Consider the following 24250-nt stretch of genomic DNA (forward strand, 5'->3'; position numbering starts at 1 on the left):
GATTTGAAGACAATAAACCTGCTTTATGATGGAACCTTTTAAACTCACCATCTGCCCCTTATTTAAGCTTCAGTTATTCCAAATGGTAGGATAAGTTATCCTTAGAGAGTTATATATATGTTCTGAAACATTGTGTTTAACATGCTTTGCCCTCTCTCTCAATCCTTTATTGATTCTTTATGAGTGTTATGTCATGCAACTCAGTCCTGCCTATCTCCCTGTCCCCTCAACTCCTCCCTTTGTTTTTGCAACCTTTACTTCAAAATAAAACACACACAGACACACACAGAGACACACAGACACAGACACACACACACAGACACACACATACACACTCTAGCTCTTGTGACACCATCAATACTGGATTCTTACAGGGACTCCTCCCAGTTATCCTGATGCTGCCCTATGTCATGGAGATCCCACAGCCTTCAATCAGCAGGACTTGCCTTTTCATGTCTCCCAGCTGTCTGCAGATGATACAGATTTTGGGGTGGGCCAACTCAGGGCTCTGGATCTGGGCCTGGGAGATAGCTGAGCTGGTCAGTGTGAAGCCACCCAATGCGGCCATCCACAAGAAGCAGGGTCAGCTGTCCTGCTCTCATACCTTTGGGGAAGGCTCACACCACCACACCCCCAGAGCCAGCTCCACTGTGCAGCCCAGTCAAGGCACAGGGCCCACTCTGCCAGGTGCTGCAGCTTGCAAGGGCCTGGGCCAGCTCTCCCATGCTCATGCCCTAAGGGCTGGCTCGCCACTGCCTTTGCCAGCAGGACCCCTTCTACTGTGCTGCTCAGGCAAGGTGCGGGACCGCTCCCCCAAGTGCTGCAGCCAGTGAGGGACTGGGAGAGCTCTCCTGCTCCCATCATCAGCTCTCCAGACTGCAACAGGTGGTGAGAGGCAAGGAGGGGAGGGCATCATCCCTGCACCCACACCACCTCATGTCAGGGAGACAACTGGCAGGGCCAGCTCTCCCTTGCTATGGGTGCTGGCTCGTCTATTCACCCCTAGGCTAGGGCCAGCACTACTGGGCTGCACAGGTTAGGTGCAGGGCTCGCTGTCCAGAGTGCTGCCGCTGGTGAGAGATGGGGCCTGATTTCCAGAGTGCCAGTGAGTGTGGGGCCGGTTCTGCACAGCTCCTGAGCTGTCACACGGTCTCTGTTGGCATCCCTGACCAAGAAAGTCCCCATATTCTCTAGTGTTAACATGAACTACTGACATTGACTCTTGCCACTCTGTACTCACGGACCCAGGTGTGGCCCTCAGTGGCAGCTTGGGCTGGTACTTCACCATGGTCCAAGGTGGTGGGGCTGGTCCCTCACAACAGGCTACTCCTCTTCACTCTCCAGTTTTATCTCTCTCCATAGTGCCCCAGCAGCTCCGCTTCTCTTTCTCTCCCATCTGTCCACTACACACGTTCACATTGTGGTGGCTCCCGCTGCAGGCTGGCCACTAGGCTGGCAGGCTCGGGTGACATCCTTGAGCAAGCAGAGTAGCTGTGGCCCGCCTGTGCCTTGGACCGGCATGGTGATCTGCAGTTCTCTGTCTGTCTGTCTTCCTTCTCCTGAGTTGTACTGCCTGATTTGATTTGATTTGATTTTTATGTGTCATAGGCGTAAGACAGCTTTGACCACCAAGCCAGGCATCAAGCTAGAATAAACAAAGGACTGCTATCTGCTCTACTCCTGACTTATAGAAGAGCAGCACCACCACCAAGGTGTCTCTTTGTTCATGGTGGGGAGGCTCCAATATATCTCTTATACATTAACAATTTTATGTCTAAGAAAATACCCCCATCTCCTTTTAAGTTCTGGGGATTGAACCTATGCTTCATGATTACTAGGCAAGAAGTTTGCCTCTGAGCGATAGCCCTAGCTTCAAGCATTTCACTTTTGGGATATTCAGCTCCCATTGTTTTGGAACCCAGTTGTGCTGAGTGGCTAGTAGGGCTCATTAGCTCTGAGTTATGTTTCGTGTGTGTGTGTGTGTGTGTGTGTGTATGTGTGTGTGTGTGTGACCTCTGCTGATCATCATTGCTTCCTCTTTGGGGACAGTTTCTGGCACCATTGAGACTGTGTGACTTATTCCAGTTCTTTATGTTTTGCTGCATTTATACAGAAAGATGATGGTACAAACGCACCCTTTATGCATTTAGCAGGACAGAATGCTCACACACATCAACCTTCTTCACTGTATTAAATGAATACCAAGTGATTCCATTCCATGAGGACTGCTTTGCAGTTTTATGTTAAATTTCTATCACTTTTAGGAACAGCAAAATGGATATTTACTGGGTCAGTTCCTATGGATCCATTATACTTTCTCTTTTGTTTTGGATACTCAGCTGTGGCATGTGTCCAAGAAGAGTTGTGTTAGTTCTTCTCCCCTGACTTCAATATCACACACAGTTTGCAAGCATCCTTACATTCTCATGGCAATATGTTGTATTTCTTTCCTGACGGTTTACATGAGATTAATTGTGTTCCATCTTCTTTGTTCCTTTTGACACACGAGGATGCAGATGAATTTTGATGACAAGAAGGTATGTTGAGTTGAATTATTTCTAATGACAGAAATAGAAGGAAGTATTTCTAGTTCATATTGGAGAGATCCATTTGGACAGCTAATGATGCTAGGTCTTTTATACTTTAGGCATACTGCAAATTCCACTTTCCCATTTAGAGTTTTAGCCTTCTTTCCATACTTAAAAAACTGCATTTACTTTTGTTGAAATATTTTATTCCTAGTCAATAAGCGTTTTTTACTAGCTTTCATTTTGATTCATTCTTTTTCTCTTTGTTTTTTTAAATTTTTCTTTATTAATTACACTTTACTCACTTTGTATCCCCCCCCCCCCCGTGTTTCCCTCCATTCTCCCATTCTAATCCCTCCCTTCCTCTGCCCTCTGCATGCATGCCCCTCCCCAAGTCCACTGATAGGGGAGGACTTCTTTTCCTTCTTTCTGATCCTAGTCAATTAGGTCTCAACAGGAGTGGCTGCATTGTCTTCTTCTGTGGCCTGGTAATGCTGCTTCCCCCTCAGGGGGAGGAAATTAAAAAGCAGGCCAATCAGTTCATGTCAGAGACAGTCCCTGTTCCTATTACAATGGAACCCACTTGGATACTGAACTGCCATGGGCTACATCTGTGCAGGGGTCTTAGGTTATCTCCATGCATAGTCCTTGGTTGGAATAGCAGTCTCAGGAAAAACCCCTGTGCTCAGATTTTTTTGGTTCTGTTGCTCTCCTTATGGAGTTCCTCTTGCTGAAATGCTCATTTCCTATCCAGAAAGGCAAAGAAGTTGGACATCAGAAGAAGGAGAAAAGAGGGAACAAGTCAGGAGCCTGACACAGAGGACCTTGTTAACATATTTTCTTTATTGACAATTTTGTACACACACACACACACACACACACACACACACACACACACACAATGCATTCTGGTTACTTTCCCTCTTCTGTTACTTCTCTGATGCCATTTCCAGCCTCCCCTCTTCCTTAAAAACATTTTTTTCTGTGTTCTCAACTTTTTGTGTTGTTGGATGTTCCACAAGCTTCTCTGTGTGGCCTTGAGTTTAACGGCGTAACCAGTGAGCACATAACTGGGTGTTATACCTCTCCTCATCCCAGAATCTGTTATCTGTCAATAGTTCAGGAGTAAGAGATAAGCCCCTTCTCCATTTACAGTGGATTTTTGGGTTGGACCACAGTGCATGTTGGTGCAAATGCTCTGAGTTTATGATTGCCGTGACTGTCATGCTTACACGATAACATGGATGGCTGTTTGTCCTGTCTTCTAGCTCTCATATGTGATTTTTCCACTCCCTCTTCTGGAATGTTCCCTGAGCCTGAAGGAGGTGGTGTTATAAATGTCTTATTTAAGGCTGGGCTCTCAACCACCTTTAAGTCTCAGCATCCTGTGCAACTGTAAGTTGCCATATTGATCCCTGCTCATTGCAAAGAGACACTTCTCTCATTAAATCTGAGAGTAGCTTTTGTCTGAGGTATAAACAGGCACCTAGGAGGAACTTAATGCCATGTCAGTGTAGCTAAGCAGCAGGGGTAGGGATTCCCTAAGACCTAAGACTTCTTCCTTCATAAGTTTTGGCCAGATTTATGTTGCTAGTCATGACATTCCTCTTGTGGAAACAAGTCTCCAAGCTAGTTAAGGAGCAGTCGTTTGCCCTCACAATGGTTGTTCTGCTACCGCTACAGCCTGCATGTCTTGAATGACAGGTCAGTAGCTGAGCCATCTCACAGGCCAGAATGCACAAGATCTTAAGAAAACTTCAAGACAACAGCTGTGTGACTGAATTCTACCATTGGAACTTAGGGAAAATAAAGTTCTGGTTTGAGAGTGTTGGAAATCCTAAAACCCAAATTCCTTACTTAGGCAACAATAAAACAAATCGGGCTTAAGTTTTGTGGGACCTGACATCATTACAGCATCAGAGTGCACAGCAGCCAATCTGTTCTGCTAATATTCAGTGAGAATAAATAAGATAAACAGTGCTTTTCTGTAATTAAGTAGAAGATACTTCTATCCAAGTAAACATTAAACTCAAAATTTTTTACATTATATTTTAAGCCATTTTGATTTCAAATAGATGACAGATAAACAAAGCAGTGTGCTAGATTTATTTAAAACACATTTTAAAATTTTGTTACATTTTAGAAGCTAAGGGGTAAACATGCATTAACATTCATCATATATCTAATAAAGTACATTTCAAACAATAATCTAAAATTACTGGACTTTATCCTCCTTGGTTAAATGAAGCTTTTTTTTAAAAATTATATTCCATGTTTGAATCTTTCAATATCACGTTGGAAGGATTACATGAGTAAGAGCATGCTGTTAAAATACAAAATAACTCATTATTAGACAAAACTACTTTTTTATGTATCTTGGAACTTAGCCTTACAGATAAATAGGAATATGATAACCTAACATGAGATAAATGGATGCTTCTATGATGAAAAAATAGTAAGAGTATTTTTTAGAACTCATCTTATGTACATATAATTCATCTCAATATTATGAAATAATTTAAAAATATAGTAATGGCCAATCACTCCTATTATTTTAGCAATCACTGTCTTAAACTCAAGGAACAAAGAGCAGGACAACATCTTTACTTCAGAACATGTCTTTTAAAACCTGTCACTGAGTCAAGGAAGTAGCTTGATAAAGATGGCAGTCGACTAGAAATAGAAACTGCTATTTAGCTCCTGGAACGAAGCCCTGGAATGAAGCTACAAGGCTACATTTTGTAGTCTTCCCTGGGTTATTAGCTTTATTGTGCAGATCATATTGATTTATGCAAAAGAATAAGCAATCTTAACTATTTCTTGGAAGAAACAAACAGTTATTTTCTATTGAAATTCAGGAAAAATATACAGTTCATTTAAATCCGCAGATCCGTGTTGGTAATTTTCATTACACTAATTTGCAAATCTAATAACTCATGTCTGAAATCCCCTCATCTGGCGCTTTCCTTTTCCTCGCAAAGCTGAGCAGTGCAGAATAGCAGTGAACCTTATGTTAGAGTGATAGCTCTCTCTTAGTTCTGAAATTCTTTTAACCTACTTCTGAACAGACAGGAGAACAAAGTGGTGAAAAAGAATGTGTGGTTTGGTACTCTTAGTTTCGTTGCATGGACCACTTTCTCAAGTTAAGGACAAACATTCACTGAAACTCACCAAGGGGCTAGATACTCATCAATACCAGAACATCACTCAGATATGTGAAGAAAACTATCCAGTTTTCTTTATTTTAACACGTTTTCAGGCTTCAATCGTTTTTTTTTTAATTTTTTTATCCTGATTTATTTATTTTTAATGTAGGGATTCAGGACACCATTTCTTGGTCCTCTCAGAGCTTTTAATAATGAAAGTGACCTCATTACTTTTTTTTTAATTACACTTTATTCATTTTGTATCCCCCCATAAGCCCCTCCCTCCTCCCCTCCCAATCCCGCCCTCCCTCCCCTTTCTGTATGCATGCCACTCCCCAAGTCCACTGATAGGGGAGGTTCTCCTCTCCTTTCTGATCTTAGTCTATCAGTTCACATCAAAAGTGGCTGCATTGTCCTCTACTGTGGCCTGGTAAGGCTGCTCCCCCCTCAGGGGGACGTGATCAAAGAGCAGGCCAATCAGATTATGTCAGAGGCAGTCCCTCTTCCCATTACTATGTAACCCACTTGGACACTGAACTGCCATGGGCTACATCTGTGCAGGGGTTCTAGGTTATCTCCATGAATAGTCCTTGGTTGGAGTATGAGTCTCTGGGAAGTTCCCTGTGTTCAAATTTTCTTGTTCTGTTGCTCTCCTTGTGGAAACCCTGTCCTCTCCAGCTCTTACTATTTCCCAGTTCTTACATAAAATTCCATTCACTCTGCCCAACAGTTGACCATCAGGCTCAGCATCTGCTTTGATAGTCTGTGGGGCAGAGGCTTTCAGAGGCTTTTTGTGGTACGTTCCTAGTTTGTTTCCTGTTTTCTTCTTCTGGCTTTCAGAAGCCCTCTGTAGAAGGTTCTTAGGTTATTTCCTGTTTTCTTCTTCTTCTGATGTCCATCCTCTTTGCCTTTCACAATGGGGATTGACCGTTTTCGTTAGGGTCCTCTCTCTTGCTTAGTTTCTTTAGATGCACAGATTTTAGTGGGTTTGTCCTATGTTATATGTCTATATGAGTGAGTATATACCATGTGTGTCTTTTTGCTTCTGGGACAACTCACTCAGGATGATCCTTTCCAGGTCCCACCATTTACCTGCAAATTTCATGATTTCCTTATTTTTCATTGCTGAGTAATACTCCATTGTATAGATGTATGACAGTTTCTGCATCCATTCTTCAGTTGAGGGGCATCTGGGCTGTTTCCAGCTTCTGGCTATTAAAAATAAAGCTGCTACAAACATGGTTGAGCAAATGTCCTTTTTGTGTACTTGAGCCTCTTTTGGATATATGCCCAGGAGTGGTATGGCTGGATCTTGGGGAAGCGCTATTCCTAGGTGTCTGAGAAAGTGCCAGATTGATTTCCAGAGTGGTTGTACAAGTTTGCATTCCCATCAGCAGTGGAGAAAGGTTCCTCTTTTTCCACAACCTCTCCAGCATGTGTTGTCACATGAGTTTTTGATCTTGGCCATTCTGATGGGTGTAAGGTGAAATCTCGGGGTTGTTTTGATTTGCATTTCCCTAATGGCTAATGAGGTTGAGCATTTCTTTAAGTGCTTCCCTGCCATTCGATATTCCTCTGTCGAGAATTCTCTGTTTAGCTCTGTTCCCCAATTTTTAAGTGGATTACTTGGTTTGCTGCTTTTCAGCTTCTTTAGTTCTTTATATATACTGGATATGAGTCCTCTGTCAGATAAAGGGTTGGTGAAGATTCTTTCCCAGTCTGTAGGCAGTCGCTTTGTTTTGATGACGGTGTCCTTTGCTTTGCAGAAGCTTTTCAGTTTCATGAGGTCCCATTTATTGATTGTTGCTTTTAGAGCCTGTGCTGTTGGTGTTCTGTTCAGGAAGTTTTCTCCTGTACCAATGAGTTCTAGGGTATTCCCCACTTTTTTTTCTAGCCGATTTAATGTGTCAGGTTTTATGTTGAGGTCTTTGATCCACTTGGACTTCAGTTTTATGCAGGGTGATAAGTATGGATCTATTTTTATTTTTCTACATGTAGACATCCAGTTGGACCAGCACCATTTGTTGAAGATGCTATCTTTTTTCCATTGTATGGTTTTGGCATCTTTGTCAAAGATCAGGTGTCCATAAGTGTGTGGGTTTATTTCTGGGTCCTCTGTTCAGTTCCATTGATCCACCATTCTGTTTCTATGCCAGTACCATGCAGTTTTTAAAACTGTTGCTCTATAGTACAACTTAAGATCAGGGATGGAGATACCTCCAGAGATCTTTTATTGTAGAGGATTGTTTTAGCAATTCTGGGTTTCTTGTTATTCCATATGAAGTTGAGAATTTTTCTTTCCAGGTCTGTAAAGAATTGTGTTGGTAATTTGATGGGCATTGCATTGAATCTGTAGATTGCTTTTGGTAAGATGGCCATTTTTACTATGTTAATCCTGCCAAGCCATGAGCATGGGAAATCTTTCCATCTTCTCATATCTTGTAATTCTTTCTTCAGAGACTTGAAATTTTTTTCATGCAAGTCTTTGACTTGCTTGGTTAGGGTTACACCAAGGTACTTTATGTCATTTGTGGCTATTGTGAAGGGTGTTGTTTCCCTAATTTCTTTCTCAGCCCTTTTGTCTTTTGTATACAGGAGGGCTACTGATTTTTTTGAGTTAATTTTGTATCCGGCCACTTTGCTGAAGGTGTTATCAGCTGTAAGAGTTTCCTGGTAGAGTTTTTGGGGTCACTCACGTATACTATCATATCATCTGCAAATAGTGATAATTTGACTTCTTCCTTTCCCATCTGTATCCCCTTGATCTCCTTCAACTGTCTTATTGCTCTAGCAAGGACTTCCAGCACTATGTTGTAGAGATATGGAGAGAGTGGGCAGCCTTGTCTTGTCCCTGATTTCAGTGGGATTGCTTTAAGTTTGTCTTTGTTCAGTTTGATGTTGGCTATAGGTTTGCTGTATATTGCCTTTACTATGTTTAGATATGTGCCTTGTATCCCTGATCTCTCCAATACTTTAAACATGAATGGATGTTGGATTTTGGCTTCAATCTTTTAAGTTCACAGGATGAAAGAAAAACTTAATTTCTTAGTTAAAGGAGATTTAGTTTTTTTCCTGGTTACATTGGTGTTTGGGAGTGGCTTATCATTAAAGACTTTTCTTAGTTCTATTTCATAGGTCCAAAGCTCTCAAAGAGGTTACTCCCACAAGGATTGGAAGGGAGAATGCCAGGGCATTTGTTGGTTTCCACCGTGGGTATGTTTAGGTGGTTTCTGGGCTGCAGAGTCTGTTTTTATTATGGTTCAGCTCATGCTGTTACTGGTAGATGGCTGTTATGATTCTTGGTTTGTTCTGTGACATGGTCATGATAGAACTGTGGTCCTTTTTTGGGTTGGTTCAATGATCTGCCATGATGCCCAAGTCTTACACTCCCCTCTTGTTGGCAGTGATTTATCTGAAACAGCCTGAGATGTATTTTCTCATTTCCTTGGATGATTCTTCCGTTAGTATTCTACTGCAGGATAATTTTTCTTCCCTCTGAAACAATATTTAAAAAGTATGATTGCGTATATATGTGGTGTATGTGTGTACGTGATATGTGTTTGGGTGTGTGTGTGTGTGTGTGCGCGCCACACCATGCATGCAGAAGTCAGAGGACAACTTTGTGGAATCAGTTCTCTCATTCTATCATGTGCCGCTTAGGGATCAAATTCAAATCATCTAGTTTGTCAGCGAGCACCTTTACCTGATGAGCTATCTCACCTTCCCAGTGTTAAAGGATGCTATGAAAGTAAGATTGGGCAAGCAGTTTGCAAATGTCGCCTCTTCAAACACTGCTTTGCCTTGATTAGCAGGCTTCTGTAAAGGTCCCACTGGGAATTCTGCCCTGCAGTAAATGCTCTGTCAGCAGGTGGCAGAACTGGGCACATGTACAATTGCTAAGGTAATGGTGTGGTCAATGAACAGTCTTCAAACATGTGGCTACCAGTTGTATGTTAGCAAGTGCTGCAATGTTAATTGCGAAGGGAAGCCAGAGATTTCATATGTGGATGGAACCCAGACTCCCACTCTGGATCAGGTTGGTTGAGGGGGAGATTGATGGTTTGTGGAAAGACTCCCTTCTAAAAAGTCCAGTCCCACAAGGTGGTTCGTCAAGGCCTTTGTACCTGAAGGAGTCGTCAGTATAGTGACACAACATTGATTGACAGCAAGGGTCACACATGCTCTTTGCAAACCTCATGTAGACCTCAGGGTTTCCACATTTTCTCTTAGGGAAGATGCCCAAGTACTCGTGATAAGCTGTAGGTAGCACCTTTTACTAGAAGAATGGATTTAGGAGTCGGGTGGAAATAGAGGTCCACGTCAGATGTAACATTGACCTTGTAACATAGGACCTTGACTGTAGTATTCACTTAGAAAGTTGAGATTTTTGCCTCATAATTAAATCTTCTTAGTGAGAATTATTGATAAAGAGGTGGGTTTTGGATCCTGTGTGGCATAAAATAGATAGTATTATTCTTCCCTTTACTGATATCACCGCCCCATTGTGATGCATTTAGAAACTCACCTGCCTTCCTGGCCCTAAAACATCTCAGACAGAATGGCTGCTAATGAATTCACCATCTTTACTCTTAAATCTGCTTTGCCCTGTTTGCTGTTTGAACTTATAACATCATTGTGGGGAATGAAGGAGTTGGCCTGATCTAACCTGCCTTGAGAGGCACATGTCATGTCATGTGTTTTGTTTTTTTTCTTTCTTTTTTTTTTTTTAGGTTAAAATCAGTGCTTCTGGAGCACTGCATGCCTTTTGATTCCTGAGAAACCGAGGCATTCCCTCATTCCCTCTGGCAGGGAAGCATTCAGTGTTTCTCCGTGTTCTTTAGAAGTCAACAAAGCATGTAGAATATTGGCTGGACAATTCGTCTTAGACATCAATCTTGTATATCTTGTTTAGCACCCAAACATCCCTGTTTCCTGGGAACTACAATTGTATTGATCGTGGCAACTTCCATTATATTCTGTTTCTGATAAAAGTATAAAACCTTTGATTACTTGCAATAAACTTGACTCAGCCCCATCTTACTGAGATCCCTATATCCTGGCCTGGTTTCCACTTCTCATCGGCCATACCAAGTAGGTAGTCTTGCCCTGGTTAGTAAGTGTGGCACTTAGGCACCACCATGCTTCTAGAGAATTTGCTGCATGGCAGCTTTATTTTTTTTCTTTTCTTTTTCTTTTAATTAAATTATTATTTTTTAAATATTAGTTACAGTTTATTCACTTTGTATCCCAACTGTAGCCTGCTCCCTCATTCCCTCCCAATCCCACTCTCCCTCCCTCATCTCCTCCCTACCCCTTTCAAAGTCCACTGATAGGGGAGAACTTCCTCCCCTTCCATCTGACCCTTACTTATCAGGTATCTTTAGGACTGGCTGCAATGTCCTCTTCTGTGGCCTAACAAGGCTGATCTTCCCTCGGGGTTGGGGCAGGGGTTCTAGGTTATATCCATACATGGTCCTTGGTTGGAGAAACAGCTTCATGAAAGACCCCTGTGCCCTGATATATTTGGTCCTTGTGGAGCTCCTGTCCTCTCCAGGTCTTACTAACTCCCCTTTCTTTCATATGAGTCCCTGCACTCTGCCAAAGGTTTGGTTATGAGTCTCAGCATCTGCTTTGATACACTGCTAGGTAGAGTCTTTCAGAGACCCTCTGTGGTAAGCTCCTATCCTGTTACTTATTTTCTCCTACCTCCAATATCCATCCCATTTTTCTTTCTAAGTGAGGATTTATCATCTTACCCCAGGTCCTCTTTCTTGTTTATCTTCTTTAGGTTGATAGATTTCAGTATGTTTATCTTAAATTATGTCTAGTACCCACTTATAAGTGAGTATATCTCGTGTGTCTTTTTGCTTCTGGGATACTCAGGATGATCTTTTCTGGATCCCACCATTTGCCTGCAAAATTCATGATTTCCTTGTTTTTAATTGCTGAGCAGCATTCCATTGTGTACAAGTACTACAATTTCTGTATCCATTCCTTTGTTGATGGACATCTGGGTTGTTTCCAGCTTCTGGCTATTACGAATAAAGCTGCTACAAACATGGTTGAGCAAATGTCCTTGTTGTGTACATGAGCCTCTTTTGGATATATGTCTAGGAGTGGTATAGCTGAATCTTGAGGAAGCGCTATTCTTAATTGTCTGAGAAAGTGCCAGATTGATTTCCTAAGTGTTGTACAATTTTACATTCCCACCAGCAATGTAGATTCTGGGGTTCTCCTTTCTCCACAACCTCTCCAGCACGTGTTATCACTTGAGTTTTTGATCTTAGTCATTCTGATGGATGTAAGGTGAAATCTCAGGGCCGTTTTGATTTGTATCTCTCTGATGGCTAAGGACATTGAGCATCTCTTTAAGTGTTTCTTTGAGCTTGGCAGCTTTAAAGGATAGAGTGGGACTGTGTGAAGTGAAATGGGGTTGTGTGTTGTGCTGCTGAAGGGTGAGACCTTGTGTTGATTTAAAATTTTGATACTTAGATTGTGGCCATCTTGCATTTTTACTCTAAATTACAGGATTAAAATAGTATTGAAATGGTTACTGAAGCTTTGGGGTCCTCCTCAAACACTGTATGATAAGTGTATCACTTGTCCCACAATAAATGGTGACATTCCTGCAGACTTGGTATTTTTTTTTTTTTTTTGCATTTGAATTTCTGGGCTCACATTTAGAAATTGGAAAAAGTCATATAAGAATCCTAATTTCTGTATTCCCTTGGAAAAATATAAACCTGGCAACTGCAAAGTAGTTTCTGTGAGAGCAGCTGCATGGAGATGGGTGGAGGCTGTCTGCAGAACCTTTCCAGTTTACCCCATTTCTACTGTTTCACATTTGTAACTTGCACTTTACCCATCTAGTTTATCTTTATCTGCTCTCATTCCTCATTGTCTTCATTCCTCCCCTCCTCTCCTCTATCTTTTCTTTCCTTCACACTGAATTTTACTTTATCCTTTAAATTATTCACTGTACTAATGCACTCTGAGATTGTGTCCAAATATCTAAGATAATCATCTCACGAGAAAGAAAATCCAGGTATAGTGATGCTAGCCTGTAATCCCATTGCTGGGGAGGCTAAAACAGGGGGATTGCCATGAACTACTATCTGTCTAGAAAGTACTATTACAGCAAATAAGGTCCATAGAATATTCTGCCTAAAAAAACTCTACGAAAACAAAGAAGAATTTAATATGCTCATAATAGCTAACATTTATAGAACTTTTGCTATATACTAAAATTTATACTAAAAGTATATACCAAAAATTTAATGCTTTATATTTAGAAATAAAACAGAACAAAAATATTAAAATATTGAACTGGGAGTATATAAATCAGTAGTTGACAGTGACTACTTCAGAATTGTGAGGGCCAGAGTTCAGGTCCCAAATCCCATAAAAACCACGTGTCTCACTTTTAATCTCTGCTCTGGGGAACCTGGGGTGGGCTGTATGGTGGATACAGGAGAATCACTGAGGCTTTCTGGGTTCCAGCTCATCTGAGAAGGTGGGAGCCCTGAATTCAGAGAAACCCTATGACAAGAATGAGCAGAGAGTTATGATGGAAGACACTGATGCTCTTTTCTGGCCTCCATATGTGGCATGTGCACCTGAAACAAAGTTGCATATGCAGACACATATATAAGTAATGAATGAAAGAATGAATGAATAAACAAATAAATGAAGAACAAAATTCGATAGGTGAAAAACTCAAAACAACAGCACCAACAAAACCCCCAAAGGCTGAGCTTGCTTTTGGCTGATTGGACTTCATGCTTGGTTGTCTTTTTGCTTTGGGGCTTGGGATGAGAGAATAGCATGGCTGGAGTGAGTGGCAGAGGAGGAGACTTCCCTCACAGTGGCAGGGAGCTGAACCCAGAGAGGCAGATGGAATCTCAACTTCTTCTCCAAGGCTATTCCTGCAGTGATCTGGACTCTTCCTACTTGTCTATATCCTAAAAGATCCACCACCTTCCAATAACTTTACACGATGAGACTAAGCATCAACATGTAGGGTCTTGAGTGACATTTATGATGAAAACCATAGCTCTTATATTCCTCTCTTTTTTTTTTAGTACTCTCAGTATTTCATTTTTATTTTTTAGTAATAATTTTTATTTGATGCAATTTATTCAAAGTAACATTTTAAAAATTATTATCATTTATTGCAATTTATTCAATTTGTATCCCAGCTGTGGCCTCCTTCCTCATCTCCTAGCTCTTGTATTCTTTTCTTACTAGCTCTCATCCATACTCATTCATCTGTGAACCCGCGTTGATCCACAGTCATGGGATCAGAGAATAGAACTTTAAGAGAATACAGTGCAAGCGGGAAAGCTAACACACACACAGGAAGGTTAAAACACTTGTGCAAGGTTAGGCACCTAATAAATGAAATAAGTTAGATCCAAATCATGTCTTTGAAGACACACCTCACTATTTTAGCCTCCTTTGTTAATTTTTAAACCTTTCTTTCTTCGTACTTCCTCAATTTTAGACATCTAATTAAATACACAAACCTTCAATATGGTATTTTTTTTAATTGATAGTGAAGTCCTATCTCTTTAGGGCTTTTGTCTGTTGCTTCAAAATGCAAATTTTGGGTTACTAACACCACTGGGAATCCATGGAGTGGGCAGCGTGTAGAGCGTCAAGGATATCTGGTCCCAAAGTTTTTTTTTTTGCTTTCCTATAATAAATGTCAAAGAAGAAGGAATAAAAAGGGAAATCAAACCAGTTAGATGAAGTGAAGCCTACACATGACTTTAAAAAAAAAATGATCTTAAGTGACAGTTGAAAAAAATTTCCCGGAAGACCGGAGGAGATATCTTTTCTTTCTCTTGGGTCTTAATGAGTGTGGTAATATGCCAGGTATGTATTTTCCAGGTTTCCATTTCCATGACAGAGGGTGAAGCATGAAAAGATGAAAGGGTGAGAAATAACTTTATACAATAAGTTTCTCAAAGTCCCCAATATAAAATACAAGGAGGACAGGTAAATTTCTTTCAGTAGTTTTGAGCTGTCTGTATTGTTAACATTTGTCAACAGAGTGTGAATCTGTACATTGTACCAGAGAGCTGGGGAAGAGCACACATGATGGCTCCTAAAACACATTCCCTTGGTTACTTGCTTGTGAAGAGCAAGCATGATGGCTCCTAAAATGTGTTCCCTTTCTGAATGAGAATTGAACATCTTATCCAGGGTCCTCTTTCTTGCTTAGCTTCTTCAGGTATAAAGATTTTAGTATGATTATCCTATATTATATGTCTAATGTCCACTCATAAGTGAGTATATAGCATGTGTGTCTTTCTGCTCCTGGGATACCTCACTGAGGATGAACTCCACAACCTCTCCAGGATGTGTTGTCCCTTGAGTTTTTGATCTTAGCCATTCTGATGGGTGTAAGGTGAATTCTCAGGGTTGTTTTGATTTGCATCTCTCTGATGGCCAAGAACGTTGAACATTTCTTTAAGTGCATTTCTCTGCCATTCGATATTCCTCTATTGGAATTCTCCCTTTCATAAGTCTATAATTCCCAGTAGTCTAAATACTAATCTGGATTTTTGGTGAAGATAAAGTTTTTTTTTTTTTGCCATTTAAGTGTATTTTCAGTTGACTTTAAATTATTATAGCTGAAAAAATTATTATAGCTAATTTGTGTGAGTCTGATTTTGTCATTCAGAGGATTTAAGAACATATCTGAGGCTTTCTTGTCATAAGTCTGTCTGTTATCTATTATCTATCCAGGTGAGCTGTTCCTTTTTTTTTAAAAAACCTTTATTTATTCTGTGAGTTTCATACCTGTCTCCCTCAGCACGATTTCTTTATTGATATTGGAGAATAAAAAAGTATCCAGAGCCTGGAATCTTGAACACATTCAGGCTGAATTATGAGGTAGGGGAGACAGATGATCTTTCTTGTAGAGGAAGTTTTGGTTTCTTAAAAAAAAAAAAAACAGTTATATTGAGTTTTTGAAGTGAGGGATATGGGGCTGCTTTCAGTTTGTTCACAGCTTATAATTGCCTCATGCTGCTCAGAGAGGTTCATGGTTTTTGCCTGCTGTAGTTAAATTTTGAGGACTATGATAGGATATAGTATCCTATACCAGAGCACAGAGAGAAGAAAAAGGATGCTTCGAGGAGATGCTTGGAGAAAGGAGAAGGCTGCCTGTTCATGCTGTTGCTGTGTTTGCAGTTTGCTGTTGCTCCTTTGCTGGACTGCTAGATATCCTGATGACTGGGATTGCTATTGCTCCAAAGAACCCAATGACCCAAAGTAGCCTGAAGTAGCCAAAGAGAATTAAGGCCTCTATTCCCACTAACCCTCTTTCTCTCCTACTTAGTGTTGGGGGTGGTGGTGGTTAGAAAATATTAGGAAAGATAAGGATTGAGGAAGGACAAAAGGAATCCAAATAAAGTAGATAAAAATTACTGCATATACTCCCTGCATTCTGGATTTAAAGAAAAATAAAATAAAATCAGGGTGGAGAGTTTCTACTTATGAGGAAGTGGCCTCTTGGCTACCTGAATAACAATGAAATAAAATATGACAGGGTGTTAAGCATCTCCATGGTCCAAGTATATATTATGTTATATGACTAAACAGTTTCTAGTCCTCACACATCAGTGGCTTATGCTGTTCAAGTTTAACTGGCCTCATTTTCTAGTATTGTATGTTAAAAAGAAAATGTGAAGCAATTGAAATTCCAAGGTCACTCTGTGAAGGTTTCTAATCTTCATTGTTCTCATCCTGGAAGCTCTGTTTAGGAGACAAACTCCCGAGGGAAATGGCAATACCTATTCCCGAATGTCAAATCACTTCTCAACAAACTACTTTGGTTCTCCAGTGTTTTGTTTTCTGTCCTGATCCCTGCCTTCCATCATATCCCTTTTACAAAAGAACTTTTCTTTTCTTTTTTTTTTTTTTCAATGCAGTTTATTCAGGAACCTTGAACAATCATCTGACCGTGGGGAAAGCCAGCCCACAACTTACATAGCCTCTGGGTAGCCAACCCCAGCGTGCCACGGGGGCAATGCAGATAGGTCCACATACACGGAAGCAAGACAGATCCTCAGCTTTAGCCAGATATGGAGTTGTTTGTGACAGAGAGCACTCACCATTGGGAAGGTGGAAGGCGGAAACCAGCTCCATCTTTAAGGCGCGGCATTACGCAGCTCTCTACAGTTCCCCCTTTTTGTTTTAGACGCATCAGGCAAGAGTAGAGGTCTGATCTCTGATATTAGAAATAAACTGGGACTTTGTACAGATGTTCATTTAGGTGTCATCCACCCAAAGAGCATCAGACCCGTCCGATACACAAAAGAACTTTCCAATGTGCTCCTTCAACATGGAGGAGAATGTTCTGGAGGAAGACACAGAGCTTAAATTCAGGTGAAAAAATTATTAATTAAGCACTGTGTTCTTGCTTCTTTATGTAGCTGAGTTAAGAGTTAGGTCTATGTGACTCAGGAGTCATTTTATCTGAACTAAGCAACTGCAAAGAAAAAAATACAGAGAAATAACAACGTGGAAGTTCACTACTAAAATAAATGAAAATACATGATTATTAAAACAAAGAGAAAGATATGGACAATGATTAAGAAATGAATTAACTTCATTTCATAACTGCCATATGAGGATATGGAGTTTGAATTTCTGTCTTCTGTGTTAATATTTTCTGAGCCATTTTTTTCTAAGGAGCTATAAGTCATATGTCTAAAGTGAATGTTTCAATCTCATAGAATTTTGCAGAAATCTCCACTCCCACTCAGTCTTTCATGTGAATATAACATTTTGAACACAAGTTTTATCAACTTCAGTGAGCATTTAGTGGGCTTAATATAGTTTATTTTTTATTTTATTTATTTTTTTAGTGAATCAATGAGATTATAGAATGACTTGCCTGATGCGTCTAAAACAAAAAGGGGGAACTGTAGAGAGCTGCGGAATGCTATGCCTTAAAGATGGAGCTGGTATCCGCCTTCCACCTTCCCGATGGTGAGTGCTCTCTGTCATGAACAATTCCACATTTCATTTGGCTAAGGCTGAGGATCTGGCTTGCTTCCATGTATGTGGACCTATCTGCATTGCCCCCGTGGCACGCCTGGGTTGGCTACCCAGAGGCTATTTAAGCTGTGGGCTGGCTTTCCCCGGGGTCCGAGGATTGTTCAATGTTCCTGAATAAACTGCATTGAAAAAAAAAAAAAGAACACAATTAAGAGGTTACCCTTAGACACTTGAGAAACTTTAAAAAGCAGAGCCCGTTAGACTCCTCCTCTAGAAACTTCAAGAGATTGTGTTTGGATGTTGAAAATTTCATGAGCTTTCTGAGTGTTTTATTTTCTTGTGAGTATTATGCTACTTCTTCCTCCTCTATGGATGAGAGGAAATAGCTACAAAAAGGCTTTCTTATTTGTGTTTAATATAGTTTATAAGTGAATAAAAAGTAGAGCACATCTTTAATTATACAGAAGAGAAAATCAACTCACCAAAGATTAGACAACAGTAATTTCTTTCTAGTGACAGATATCTGAAGGTATGATATTCAAGATTTGGGTAGCCACTCTGCCACCCACAAGGAGCGAGGTGTGTGTAAGCTTGTAGGCTTACCATATGGAGTTTGGTTTCTGTTCTTAATTCATAGATTAAAATGGCAGCTGTGCCAGCTGTCATGTTTGTATCCTAGGCAACAGGAGGACAAAGAACTATACCTTGTAGCTTATTCATGGTCTCTTTTAAGGAGCATCTCTTCCAAGCCAGTTCATACAGTACATCTTACATGCCAGCATTCAATATGTAGTTCCACATGACACAAATGAAAGGAGTCTGGGACCAGTGCTTAGCTGCTGCAGTTTTCCCTTGAGAATCATGAAGAACGTAAGAGAGGTTGATTTGTGCCACACATTTCTATTGAAGACAACATTGACCAAAGAAAGACGGAAATATCAGATATTCTGATTTATAGAGAGGGAACCAAGAAGGAGTTCTTACTGTTCTGAGGCCTAATTACACAGCTATTCTATCAGTTGGCCATGGTGAACAAATCATTCTGAGTTGGCTATTTCTGCAAGGCTCTGAACAGTGTGACTGGGCTGGAATAGAATGAGTTGTGCCAATAAAGATGAAGGTGTGTGTCTCAGTGTAGAAGATACTCTCGTGGGAGTAGAAATGCAGATGAGAAAGGACATGTATAAGACCGACCCAAAGTGGGACAAGGAAGGCAGAAAGACTTTTACAGACAACACGAGAGGACACATCCTGGGCATGCTTCAGAGCATGGGGCTGCCAGCACATGAACTCTGTAGCATGACAGGAACAGGCCAGGCTACAGAGATGTGGAAGCACTGCAAAAACAGATCACCCGGGATGCCAGGGGAAGGAGTTAGAATGCATTACTCTAAGCCAAGAGTGATTGCTTTCCCCCTGAGCAAACTTCTCACTCACCTTTGGAGTCTCTTATGCTGCCCTGTGGTGTGGGCATCAGCAGCCATACTGTGTGGGAGTCTCATAGTCGCAGGAGCTGTATTATGCCCTGCCGACTGAATACTATCTATAACCTTTAAGAATACCTAGTTCCTTCCGTTTTTCATTTTATCTCAAGCTCTAACCATCATTCTATGTATAAAACAGTAGGCTCGAAGGGGCCATAAATTTGAAAGAGAGCGAGGACAAGCCTATGGGTGGATTTGGAGGAAGGAAATGTAAGGGAGAAATGTTGTGATTAAATTATAATCTCAAAAATAAAAAAAACAACAGGCTTTAAATATTTTGTAGAAAAAAGAAAGAAATGCAGATGAATTGTTGAGTAGCTGCACAAGGATGAGAGCCTTCTTATTGTGCTAGTGGACTAAAAGTGAAACATGATGTTATGCTGAGCAGACCCAGGAAGGCTGACCTTGTTTCTTTTTCTCTTTAGGAGAGTATTCCTTTGTGAGACTTTGCATGAATTTCCATTTTCTTTTCTTTCACAAATATTGTCGTCTTATTTTGTTGTTGACAGAAGTTTATATGGAGTAAGCTGGAGGTTTTCAGGATTTACATGGTCTTAGTGTTGGCCTGGAGAGAGACTCTGGAATGAAAGCAAAAGTCTGGGGGCTGAGATGTTTGAGACAACAGAATCCAGTAGAGACTGTTGTGCTAATAAGGGTATGTAGTTTATCACAGATTTCTTTCTTTCATTTTTTAAAATTTTATTTTACTTTATTAATTACACTTTACTCACTTTATATCCCCCCCCCCACCGTGGTTCCCTCTCTCCTCCCATCCCAATTATCACAGATTTCTTAAGGTTTGCGTGAAAAGTTCAGATTTGGAAAATTTCTCACAGAAGGTCATCAGTGTTTGGGGGGAGCTAAGAAAGAAGGAATCTGTACTAACTAGCATTTCTTATCAACTCGATTGGGCTGGAAAGCACTTAGGAGAGTAGGAAGTACAACCCTGCATGTGTTTGTAAGGAGAGTTCCAGAGAGAAACGACTCGTGTGTGTATGTGTGTGTGTGTGTGTGTGTGTGTGTGTGTGTGTGTGTGTGTGTGTGTTTATGGGAGCATGGGTGCAAACCCACAGTTTGGGTGTCCAGGGGGAAAAGCCACTGCACAGGCGTCCTTTCTCTCTGCTTTCCAGCTGCCATGATGTGAACTGCTCTCCTGCCCCACTCTTTCTGTTGTGATTGAGAGAAACTCTGAGCCAAAATAAATCATCTTTCCTTCTTCACGTTGTTTACAGCCGGTTTGCCATCACAGAGACCCGGAAGAAACTACTGTAACTCTCACACCACGCTTACCAAACGGTCATAGCTTTATTCTAGGACTTTGCTTCAACGGCATTTTAATGTTTTGGTGAACCTCTTCAAATACAATTTGAGAATAAATGAAAAACTTAACAATTGACCAACAGCTTCATTAGAAATTCAGACTTGACACATTTTCTCATGCCAAAAAGAAATTAACTTACTTGGTAAATGGCTTTTCTTTTTCCTCCAAAATGCTTTCTGCGATTTTGAGGAAGTAAACCAAAATAGTTTAAAAAGAAATAAAAATGAAACGAGGGCATTCTGAATCTGCAAGAATAAAGTAAATCTATAATCATTAACAAAAAAAAAAACCTAGTAAATGTTTTATGCCAGGTAAAAAGTACATTTTATAATAGAATTAAGTAAAGATTATAAAAATATGAGTTAAAACTTAGACATACAAATATTGTAAAATAAATGTCTACCAAAATTTTTTACTAACAATTTCATGTGCTTCATGAAACAGAAAATTTCACACCATCTTGGTTATGTTTATGTGAATACTTTTAAGTGGCCGTAGTGGTAATCTAGAATGTGGCGGGTGGGAACAGCATATGGCATTTATTAAATTTAAGTGTGACCTAGTAAATGATTTGATTTGTGATATATGTTTTAAAATATTCATATTGGTTTTATTACATAATGCACATGTAGAGTATATGGTTACATTCATGTTTTTGTCCCCGCACATTCACACAGAATGCGCACATGTGCACGCCTGTCCTTATGATGATCAGTTTGTTGCGAATTGTCTTTGTTACACTTATTTGGGCCAATCTCCTTGTTACAAGCTATCTGTTAGTTTCGCTGGGTGAATCTGTGCATGTGGGAGTCAGTCCTACAGTACAGCTTCCGTGTCTCTGTGCTGACAGACTATCTCAGCCGTGTTCTTCGTTTGTGAAACATACGGAAATAAGAAATGACCACACTTTACAATGAAAATTATTCTGACAGTCTTACAGTTGCTAGTAAGAAAAAGAATGAATAAACTGTAAAACTTTATCTCTTTTACAGCAGACCATTGGGTCAAATCAAAGTTTTGCATACAGTAATTCTTTCTCATGTAATATATAGAACTCCCTTTTCTCCTTGATTTTTACCATGTGTATTATAAACTAACTTGTTTCCTATGTTTTTAAAATTCTCTAAAGACGATTTTTAGTGTGTGTGAATCCGTGTGTGAATCCGTGTGTGTGTGTGTGTGTGTGTGTGTGTGTGTGTGTGTATTACACAGTTGCCATGACGTGTGTTGGAAGGTCAGTGGATAACCTTTAGGAGTCACTTTTCTTCGTCTACTGGGAGGATCCCAGGGACTGAATTCAGGTCACCGGGCTTGGTAGCAGGAGCCTTCACCCACCTCACTATCCTCCCTTCTCCTTTCTATCTAGTAAACTTTGATCTCAAGAAGCTCCGGGTTTAGTGCTCAGTTCTGGATGTGTATTTCTCCTACAACAGGAAACAATCTGCCTTCTGCTTCCAAAGAAGTTTTAATATATTCTCTAAATTTTGGCTAATCATTTTCCAGTTATGGATGTAAATCTCTTTTAAAAACCTCTCTAAATACTCGTGACAGAGTGACAGACTCCAAATTCCTCCAATTTTCCCCTGACTTATTTGAAAGATCATGACGGAGGTAAGAGTTCTTCAGTTCTTTCTAAGTTTTCTTAGCTGGTAGACTCATGGCACTCAAAAGTCATAAAGGTGGATTGTAATATTGATTTCCATCTGAAATAATGATGTGAAATATATAATCAAAGGAACTGTGTTACGGTTAAAATTATAAAAATTTTATATAAAAAATTTATATAAAGTTAAAGCATATTCAAATGTCCGTTGCATTACTTTTGATCATGAATACAGTCTAGCCTCAATGCAACCCTTTACTACATTTTCTGGAATTTAGTGATGCTAGTCTATTCATACCATAAAGATTAATTCAAGCACAATTAAACTGTTGATAAATATTATGTGTAAAGTATAATCGATTTTTTTTCTGTAAATTGCCTTGCAATTACACTGTCATTCTTATCTGGCATGCACAAGGCACATACTTGTGGAAACTGTTTATCATTTCCCAGTATGATGAAACACACTATGATTTCTCACAGTATGCAGCTTGAAGGTCAATAAGTAGCAGGTAGAAAAGCAGCCATGATGGTGGAGCCAGGTCACCCCATAACCTGCTGTGGTTGATAAGGCATGATTTCTAGCAAAGTGGTTGCAAATGGTGGTTAGAAATAAACGCGTATTATTCCAATGTGATCTCTTAATTATTTCCTTAAATGTGGAAGGATCTGAATGATTGTAAAAAAAAAAAGGAATAAAAATTTTATTATAAAAATACAGCATTGTATTACTTAAAACTGGATAGGTTATAAAACAGATACTTCTGTACGTCATGATTTGGACATATATTGCACTTATATATTGGCAATAATTATTTCCTAATATGTATGTGTGTGTGTGTATGTGTGTGTGTGTGTGTGTAATGGTAGGCATTTATTTTTTTCTATCCATGAATATGTAAAATTAAGAAAATCAACTTTATATAACTATTTCTCTGTAATTCTCTTGGTTGATCATAAAGGAATAAACATGTAATGTAAGCTTAATAATAATGCAAAGAGTAATTTATAGTCCATTGTAAAAGCATGCCAGGTATGATAATAATTTTTATAACTATAATCACAGCTCTGTCTTAGAAATACTTACTCATTATCTTCTCTTATAAATAATGTCACCACAAATATGTTTTCTAGGAGAGATGTATTATTTGTGTCATTTTAAACTATAAAATAAATAACTTTTAAAGAAATATTAAAAAAAATCATTTCTAAACGGAAGAGTCTCTGAAACAAAGAGAACATAAATATTGTGTGTAAATACTTACTTCTGCACACTCATGGGGTCCCAAGAGCATACAGACAGAGTGTAACCTCACACCACAGCCTTCCTTAGATCTGGATGCACAAAACTTTGTTTTTACTCCTTTCACAGACCCAGAGCATATTGAACACGGCAAGTAAATGACAAAGAATTTGTTTGATTTTATTGATAACATTCAGGAGCAATTTAGGTTAGCTCAGAGTAGGACAGTTCCTTCCTTCCTTCCTTCCTTCCTTCCTTCCTTCCTTCCTTCCTTCTTTCCTTCCTTCCTTCCTTCCTTCCTTCCTTCCTTCCTTCCTTCCTTCCTTCCTTCTCTCCCTCTCCCCCCCTTTCTTTTTCCTTTTCTTTTGGTTATTTGAGACAAGGTTTCTCTGTGTAGCTCTGGCTCTTTTGGAACTTGCTCTGTAGATCACGCTGTCCTGGAATGCAGAGATCTGCCTGCCTCTACCTCCCCAGTGCTGGGGTTAAAGGTGCGCACCACCACTGCCCAAGAGTAGGAATTCTTGACCTTGGCATTTTTCTTCAGAAATAATTAAAACTATTTGTTAGGAAAGTAGAATTTTCACAAGGTTTTTTATTTTCCCCAATCCAAACTGTATCTGGCATTATTAAACATATTTTCATAAACAATCATGATATTTCAGGCAGGACATGGGCATATAATTGTCAACCATATGCAAAATCTTTTAAGCTCTCTTGTACAGAGCACCCAAATGAAAAAGACAATATCAAATTCAACAAAGTGCTTATGTGATACTCTGAACATTTTAGGGAGGGGGTTTTCAGTTCACATAAGCACACTATTTAAGAGCTTTTCATAAGCTTACTCTCACTTTTGAGAAATGAAATAAAAATCGTGGAATTAGCTGGAATTACCAGTACTTTGACTATTTGA

General features: G+C 39.8%; 1 long non-coding RNA gene and 1 other non-coding gene across 2 annotated transcripts in view; one reads left to right on the plus strand and one right to left on the minus strand.

Moving 5' to 3' along the window:
- The window catches only part of LOC132648917 (uncharacterized), a 334735-nt gene that overhangs the window by 96039 nt on the left and 214446 nt on the right, over positions 1 to 24250 (plus strand). The gene's annotated exons all lie outside the window — the stretch shown is intronic.
- LOC132651624 (small nucleolar RNA SNORA48) lies at positions 1596 to 1739 on the minus strand. The gene has a single exon (XR_009589214.1). It is a non-coding gene; the product is annotated as a small nucleolar RNA SNORA48 (small nucleolar RNA).

The sequence above is a fragment of the Meriones unguiculatus genome, chromosome 1 (genome assembly GCF_030254825.1).
Source record: "Meriones unguiculatus strain TT.TT164.6M chromosome 1, Bangor_MerUng_6.1, whole genome shotgun sequence".
NCBI lineage: Eukaryota > Metazoa > Chordata > Mammalia > Rodentia > Muridae > Meriones > Meriones unguiculatus.